Consider the following 9,717-nt stretch of genomic DNA (forward strand, 5'->3'; position numbering starts at 1 on the left):
TTCAAAAACTTTTGAAGACCCCACGTGATTATTCCTGTCCCCAACTATCAAGGGCGTGGATTTCGCTACCCCTCCCTTGGGTATTACCTGCTGGATCGAGACTTGGGCCCTCCTGTCACCTACGACCTCGAGGTCTTCTTCTCCGACGAAGAACCTCGTCGGTGTCTCATCCCATATTTGTAAGATAAAACCATGCCCCCCGAAAGCTACCTTCACCTCCTTCGGAATGGGCTTTTCGTTGTTTTTGACAAGAATTCTTGCCCATTTGAGGTGGTTGCGTAGTTCCGTCTCCTCCTCTGTTTTCACCCAACCCCCACAAAAATCTCCTACTGCTTTGAACACATTTTGTGACCACAGATGTAGAGGGAGGCCCACCAATCTGATCCAAGAATGATTGATTTTAGTTCTTGATTGAGTTGCACCCACAGTCGGCGTCCACCATTGTAGCCGTATGCTCTGGTTCATCCATAGCCATCTTCCTTTGAGAATATGCTCAGCAACAGTGATGGAAGAGAATTCAAAAAGGAAGTGATTGTGTCCTATCTCGTAGATGTTGATGCCATAAGTTTGGGTCCAGTTTTTGCTCACCCATCTACGAACTTCCGACAGGGTTGGGTTCTCAGTTCCATTTTCTGGAAATCTGCCAACGAGACTTCTCCCTAAGAGTTCATTTTGATTTTGGTCGGGTTCTCCGTCAATAATGATGGTGTTTCCTTCCTCCTCTATGATGGCTGTCTCGATCTCTCTAGAAGACCATTTGCTCCTCCTGATAGTTTCTGCATATGAAATCTCTTAGTTTATTGAAATAATGATTTTATTTCAAAAGAAATCTTTAGTTTTGATGACTATTAGTATACATTATTAGTAGCATGCATTGATTGCCTCCTTTTATTTTTCATGCCACAAGAATCCTATCAAAGCACTGGAATCTAAAACTTACTCGATACAAGTAATTCGTAATGACTAGGTTCGAAGGAACTTAAGTTCTACCATTTTTGGTTCAAACTTGGCTTTTAAATTATACTTTTTAAATTCTAAAATATGCTAGTTGTGAAAAGCCAAGAAAAACTTTGTTAGATATATTTTTTAAGAGAAATGAGATTGTAGTACAATTTATGTAAGAGAACATTCGAATGATGAGAAGCATAAAAAATGAGTCTTTTGAAATACAACATTTAAAATTTATTAGAATTGACTAACTACTTCAACACACAGATAGATTTATATACATTTGACTTTAGATATTATCTCTAACCTTAGCTTTTATCTGAGAATTACAGATATAAGTTGTAACAATTCTTTATTTGAACAAATATAAGACACCTTTCAGAAATCAAATAATGCAATTGGGCAAATATAATTCAAGACAGGCAGTACAAGTTAAACCCGATAAAATCTACCCAACTAGGTGTGCTACTCTGAACCAAATCTTATACGAGTTGAAATATATTTTAATGACCAATATCTCCCATGAGTATAGTGCCAACAGCTTACTAGAAGAGTAATAGAAAAATAGAGAAAAGTTTTCCTTGCTTTGTCTGAAAGAACTACCTAAACTACAATGCTCAAAATTATAATGCCTTAATCGTTTGATTGGAAACAAGTTATTCCGGAATTAATTATCCTAGATAAGTTATTTTACCATGTATTTGGATAACTAATCCCATCTCAAAGCTATAAATGGTGGGGTAAATAATCATAAGACTGTCTAATACCTTCAACAAAATGACTCCTAATAGTCCTCATCTTACAATTCAATATAAAAGACATTTATTCTTTTTAGGCATGTAAGCAAGAATGTAGATAAAGTTCAAACGTGAACAATATAAATTGCATTCAAGACTATAACCCAACAAAATCTCAAAGGAAAACACATTGATCATAGAAAACTAGATATCAAAGCTAGCAATTTTCAGTTTTGAGCAATGAAAAGGACAACTCAGAATAAGATTAGGCATAATCGACTAAAGAGAAAGTGAGAGGCGAAAATTAATGACCTTAGAAGTGCCACCGCATTGTGAACCCAAGAATCCCAAACACGGAAATATGGTTGTCGATGTTATAAATCACATCCTTGAGTTCTGTTCTAGATCCGCCAGCGACGCCTTTCAATAATAAAGATACGGCTCTCTAAGATGTATTTTCAACAATTTTATCCTAAAGGTTCATCAACAAGAAAAGATATGCATTTACGTACATGGTAGAAAATCGACTCATATGACCAGCAATACATGAATCCTTCCATTCCAAATGAAATCCTTACCTTGCGAGCACGTCAATTTCGAAGAAGACAAATGAACGAAATGCTAGAAGAAATAAAAGATGGATTCGAAGTAGACTAGAAAAGGCACGGACAGTGCAGAGAAGATGATGACATGAATTAGTGGGAATAGATCAGTCCCAATCTTTACCAGCCTTAATTCTTTGTAATTAAGAAAAGAATTACATGAATTATTTTCTTAATTCTTCGTATAGACTTATCGGAGAAGAAATCAGTTCAGCAGTTGAAAAGAAAAAAAATGAGAAACCCTAGAGCTAGATTGAAACAAAGAGAGGGAAAATTGCTGGGGGAAAATGAGGGATATTTTAGCGCCTTTACTTTCCATACTAAAATGGAAAAAAAATTACTGTGTACTTATCTTTAGGCCACAAATTAATTAGTTTGTTGAGAACAAAAATATGATACTTTTTTCAACGATGAAAATATATTGTTGCCAATTCATTTTATATTTTATATATATTATATTACTCATTATTAATGGCAACAAGAAAATAATTTTTGCTAACAAGAAATAAGTTGTGGCGGAAATTTTGTTCTATACCAACAACTGAATCAAGTTGTTGCCATTAATTGAAATTAGCAACAATTTTTTAGTTGTTGGTAAAAAGTTGTTGCCAATTCTATATTTTGTTGAAGTGCTATTAAAGATATCTATATTGAACACAATCTATCCTCAAATCATTATCAATGAAAAAACTTCAAAGATTTCATGATTTTCAAAACTCATGAGGGGTTGTAAAATCAAGAGAGAATGAAAAGGATAAAAGAGATTCACTCAACCAAAAGAAACACTATAATATAAACAAAATACAATTGTCCAAAACTAAAAGTAACAAAATACAATCAAAAAGGGGAATAATGGCTCGAAGGCCCTCACCCCACCAAAAATAAACAAGTAATGTCCTCAATTAAATGACAATAATAAGTACGGAAGGCTCAGATAGAAGGGTCTCCCTGAGAGGTTATGTCTTTGGAGCACTCTCATCTTGAGTCTCTGGAATGGAAGCATCATTCGGGGCATCAATGCCCCGCAATAGGATCACCAGAGGTAGTAGTGAAGACTCAACTGGGCATCAGTGCCCGTTTCAACACTCAAATGGATGGTGGAGTCTAAAGAGACTCCACTAGGATCAACAACTGAAGTCTCTCGAAGGGATCTATCTAGGGCCACCTAAAAAATGACCTCATTGATCTCCTGTATCTCATTCAGAGTCTGCGAAATCCCATGCTCCTTGCTCCTCAACTCCTTCTCTTCTCTCTTTGGCCAAATCATCATCAGCCCTCTCAATATCATCAGTACATATATGTCAATACTTGCGGCTGTCTCAGGCTACACACTAGGAAAGGCTCACTACTAGGCATCTATGGCATAGAGGTAGGTGCATTCAGTAGGGGAATATCATCCCATAACATAGATATATTTATGGACTGCAAGTGGGTCACCTTCGCTCGCAAGTAGCAAGCTCCTCGCCCGTGGTGTCTAGTGCACCAGAATTACCCTTGTTCTTATCTTGGTCCTCAAGTCTCATAGTGAGGTTGTCCAACCTCACACCATGGCCCTCGACCAACCCCTCACACCTACTCACCATGTCTTTCAACAGAGCCAAGGATTTTCTCAATAGCCTTATCAATGATCCCGAGCATGTCCGTCTCAACCCATGCGACTCTAATATTCGTCGATTGGGCAAGGTTTCCCATATGGTAAATCATTTCCTAGGTCAAAGGGGATGAGTGATAGACGTGTGGGTAGGTCTCACAACAGCAGCAACAATAGCAGAACTAGTAGCAATAGGAGTAGTGGAAGCTGAAGGCATAGTAGAAGAGGATGATATACCTACCTTCTCCACAAAAGGAGAAAGTGTGCTGGCCTCAGCTGCTAGTGTAGTAGGATCAACTACGGGAGTCGTGTCTGGTGGTGAAGGCTTCCTCCGAGCCGCATCATCCCATAAAAACTCAGCCTCAACCCTTCGAATGTCACTGGAAGAGGCCGGTGTAATCCTCATATCAGTCTTCCCTCGAAAGAGAACTCCTGCTCTCTCACACAACTAAGTGATGAGAACTGGGAAATGAAGGGAGGTTTGCTCTTGTCGAGCCCGTAGCAACATCTATTCCACAATGATTTTACTACATTGATCTACTCATTTTTATGATAGTGCCGACTAGCACTGCCTTTGGGTGCCGGAGTATTGATTCATTTTGGGACGGTATGATATTGCTGCTAATAAACCCAAACCAGTACCGGGCTACAATGTTTGAATCCTTCTTCTGTATCTTCGCACCTTCAGTCATCCAAGAGGGAGAAGACTCATCAGATATCAATGTGGCTAACCACCCCTTTAAGGCATCAAGATTTCTATGCATCCAAATCTCGTAGGTATCAAAATGAGTAGAAAGGTGCTCAGTATTGTGTTAACTTCACCCGCATGAAACTGAACTATCTTACCCCACACTTTCACATCATTCTAGATAGTGCTCTTTCTCTTCTTGGGCAAAGCCTCAACATAGGCATCATAGAATTTCCAGACCCATTTCGGCACATAAGGATGTTTGAGCTTTGTAAATTGCTCAAACTTATGGTACTTGATGGTTTCCTAAATGGTCAGGTAGTCACTCATGACTCCATCTGCCAAGGGCCTACGCTCTTCCGAAATAGTTTGTTCTCCTTCCGCCTTGAGCCTATTTAAGGCCCTTGGAACTATTATTGTGAGAACACAAGAAGCATGAGTTGGATCTTATAGAGGCGACACTAACTTGGAGCTAATGCTTACCTGCTTGGTGGCAATATGTTTTCGAACTTTCTTGCCCCCACTGGTAGGGGTTTAAGGATTGGCTTGTTGAACACGAGGAGCCTCCAATGTCTCATTGATAGATATTCCTTTGTGTTTCTTCAGATGAGAAGGAGGATGAAAGTCTCTGTCTAACTCCATATCTGATGTAACCACTTTCTTACCTCTTGTTTTAGCCATTACCTGCAAAGTACACATTCAAATATAGGATTTGTGAAGGCTAGTTAAAATCAAACTCATTTTGAAACTTATTTAAAAAAACATCTTGAGGCTCGCCAAACGGGAAGGCGGATCGCTAAACAGGAATGATGAACTTCAGTGAGCTCGCTGAATCAGACAATAGCAAAAATCTCAAGAATCAAGCACAAAAATAGAGTCAATTCCAACTCGGTGATTTGCCGAGTCAGTTTCGGCGGGCTAAGACAAGCCCGCTGAAAATGACAGTTCAAATTGAAAAGAAAAAGGCATCAAAGGCGATGTCCACTCCCACTCAGTGATTTTCCAAGTGGGTTTGGTGGACTAAGACAAGCCTGCCGAATGAGACAGTACCCAATGTCACACATATGCTAAAGAAGGTGAGCTGGGGCTTATTCAATGATTTTCCTAACCTCCTTGGCGAGATAAGACAAGCCCTCCGAAAAGAAAGTGTTCAACCTAGTACCTAATTTTTACAGCCAAACCCAACATACACAAAAAATACTAGTTTCCCAACATCATTACAACCCACCTTATGTTTTTCTACCCATAGCTACTTAGACTTCCCCCAGATATTGCTAAGTATTGCTTGAATTGACGATTTTCCCTTAAGAAAGTAGTCACCATGTCTATCATTGGGCAAAATCATGCAATTGGGTCAACACTGGGTTAATCAGACTTCACCCGCATCAAATTAAGCTCATACCCATCAAATATATCAGTTTAATTTCAAAATTCAGCCAACACAATCAAGATTAACATTCTACAGACACACGCATACAACTAACTCATGGGTACAATTCAATACGCACAATAGAAAGCTACCCAATGAATTTTAACAATCAATATCACTTAATGGCTTCAATCCCATACGCATATTGTAATTTAAAGCTCAAAATTCTCATTAAAATTGAAAACCAACCTTAGTAGGAAGAACAAATTAAGGATAATAAGGAATTGGGTTGGGTTGACTGTGAAAGCAAGCAAACACACTCCTCGACTTTAAAATCACACACTCAATACTAACAAACACTCAAATAATGCAATGAAAGAGAAAGGAGATTAAATGACTTGAAGTTATCAAAGGGTTTAAATTTTGATTTTGAAAAGACCCTTGGCCTTTTTATACCAAACTCGTTCGGCGATCACGACTAACGTCATTGAACGTTTTTGGTGAATCGTCAATTGGAGCTCAAGATCGCTGAAGAAGCCTTGATGAACACCAAGCCTTAAGGTTGATTTGGCAGACCCGATGGAGTCCATATAGTGCACTTCGGCGGATCTCCTTTTGGAACTCTAACCATTGAAATTGACAGTACATTTTTCCACATGTTCAAGCTCAAATGTCGTCGTTTTGACCATTGTGACTATTGTTGTCACTACCATGATCACCCATTGTATAACACCTGCAAATCAACGAAACAATAACACAAAACAACAATCTACTACAACTAAACAAAATTAAAATCTAATTTCTCTATTAGAATTCTCAACCACCATTCCCCGGCAATGGTGACATTTTCGATAACACTCAAATGTCCTCCTTAAAACCAATTGAAAGGGATAACAATCGTAGTCAATAAAAACCCAACTAAGAGTCTGGGTCAAATCCCACAAGGAATGATATATCGTAGAAAATTCTTGTCAAGAAATTTGGATTGTAAATTGCTCATTTGTAATAGTAAGAACAAGTGGGTGGTAGATAATTCCACCAATTTAATAAAAAGCTTTAGTAATCAATTGTCACAATTTAAACTAAAATTTCAGAGAATGAAACAGTTAACAAGCAATATAGGGGTGCAGAGATTGGAAATCAATGTCATATAGTGGTAATTGTGCTGCTCTATAGTGATGAATATTCATGAATAGGCTAAGTCATCTTCAATGACTCTAATCATCTTTCTATCTCAAAGCATCTATGCATAGAATCTTTTTTCGGTCTCATCTAAATGCCAAACTAAACAACCAAATACCTTACTCTATTCTCTCTTTCGATGTAGAAATAGGGCAAATAGATCTGACGCATAATCTCAATTTTCAGTTATAGATATCAAACCTAAATTGCTAGTATTGGACTAATTACTCACTCCAATCAATCTCTTTCAAGCATCAACCGGAGATCGGAAGTAGGAATTAAGTTTGTAACCTTAACTTACAAACTAATTCCATGCTAATTAGCCTAAATTCATGTATGAACAGTAGAAAAATAGACCATAACACAATTCCCACTACATTAAATCAACACGCAACCCCATAATTGCACCCCTAGATTTTGGGGTTTTAGTCACCCATCACAAAAAGCAAAGAAAGTATACCTTCCATGAAAGCAGACATGGGTAACATGAAATTGAGCAATTACAAGAAAACCCTCTCTAGATTCAACTTCAATTTATCAAATATAAGAGCAAAGTTGTAAAACCCCAAAAGTTAGAAAGTGTTCTTAATAAACAAAGGTCAAGTGTTCTCTCTAAACTCAAAATATTTCTCACTCTTTCTTAATTTCAGAAATATTTTTCATGACCCTAATTTCTCTCTCTTTTGGGCTATTTATAGTTTTCCAAAAATTGGGCCAAAATCAAATACACATCTCATTCGGCGACATTAATCAGGCTCGCCGAGCTCGTTTGGCAAATTGTCTCTCTCTCTTCAGCTCATTTTTTCATGCTCTAGGTTTCAGGTGTTTGAACCTGTGTCAGCGAACTCATTTGAGTCAGCCTTTCATATTTGATGAATCACCGAGTACCACCTTGGTTCACCTTTCGAGCATTCAATCTTTCTTTTTACACTGTTATTTTCGGCGATGATCAGCAAGGTCGCCATTCTAATTCAACGCATCTCCTTCTTTAATAGAGTTTACTGACCTGATTTGATAGACACAAGTGTTATGCACTGTCATTTTGGGTGAGGTCGTGCTTACTGGGTGATCTACAATGTATACTTTGTACTTCTTTTGCATTTTTGGCCATTTTTTCAAACATCAATCTTTGCCTTGTCTATTTGTCTTCATAGCTGCAAATCATAAATATTTTATCAAAATAGGACAAAATTAGACATCGATAACATTAATTATCGAGCTAAATAGACCTCAATGAGTGAAAATCTACCACTCATCAATAATCACCAATCTTTAAGTGCCAAAGGGATCAACTAATCATGAGTGTGATAGGTAGGAGCATCGGACTATACATTAGTGAAACAATGTAGATACAAGTATGCATTAGCACATTAAATGTACTAAGAATGATAGCAATGTATAAGAGTTATGAAATCATGTTAAAAAGGATTTTATATGACATGCAATGACCAAGCTAAATCATAAGATAAAAGGTTACAAAAAATAAGTCATAATCATAGTCAATGCAAGCTCAACATCTTCAAAATACTTTATAAGATACTTTGAAAGTAACCTTCGTTCATTAATGTGTGAAGTTTACCATTTAACCAACATAGATCATCTGAGCTATAACATGAAATCCAATGTCTATCCCACACTAAAATGAGATGTCCTTACTTGCCAAAGTAAGAACCATGAGTCTGATCTAAAGTGAACCACTAGCTAGGTCTATCTAAGACAAGTCCTATGGTGGTACATAGTCCTGTGACTTAGGAATTGCTACTAAAGGTCCATAGACACTAAAAGGAAACCTTCATCCCAAATCCTGCTCCGTGCTAAGTAAAATCCCATGGAATAGTCATTAATCATATACATATTATTATCCACGGAAAGGTACAATTAGGCAATCAATCCAAGCTAAAGTTATTTAGAATAGCTCCTAAAACTTAATTCAACTTAGGTGAGAAAACCTTTCAACCTTATGCATTCTTATGTAGAAAACCTTTCATAATCATGATCTTATAGTATGTGAGAAAACCTTTCACAACAACAACATTGATGTTTTCCTCTCAAAGCATCCTCAAATCATTTACATCTCTTTCATAAAAGCATGTGTTCTTTATAAAAGTCACATTTCATAGTTCATAAGCTTTATCATGTATTCATAGTCTAAAATCACGAGTCATGCATGGGTTCATATGAATTCAATTCAAAAACATGTAATTACTTCAATTCATGCATTTATCTAATCCACACAAAGCTCTATCTTAAATAGGTAATGTTCATACGTGGAGGTACTATCATATCGTGAAGATTTATAAAGTAGTTTATAGTGGTCCCTTTATCAAATCATGCTAAGATACTAACTATTTATGAAGAAAGCCGAGAATGTGTGTGGTAGAGGTTCATGATACATCTCATTCGATAAAAATATGATTTGGAATGTGAAAAAGTACCCATAATTTTACATAAAAATAATGTAGAATGCATAACATAATTAAATGGAGGATTCATAAAATGAGACAGAATGAAACATATTTCGTCAAAGCTTTTCTACTCACATGAGCTCCAAAAGAATAGTTATATCAATGTGTGATAAGTCACAGATTTTGACCTCATTT

This window comes from Solanum tuberosum, unplaced genomic scaffold (genome assembly GCF_000226075.1).
Source record: "Solanum tuberosum cultivar DM 1-3 516 R44 unplaced genomic scaffold, SolTub_3.0 scf00182, whole genome shotgun sequence".
NCBI classification, from domain to species: domain Eukaryota; kingdom Viridiplantae; phylum Streptophyta; class Magnoliopsida; order Solanales; family Solanaceae; genus Solanum; species Solanum tuberosum.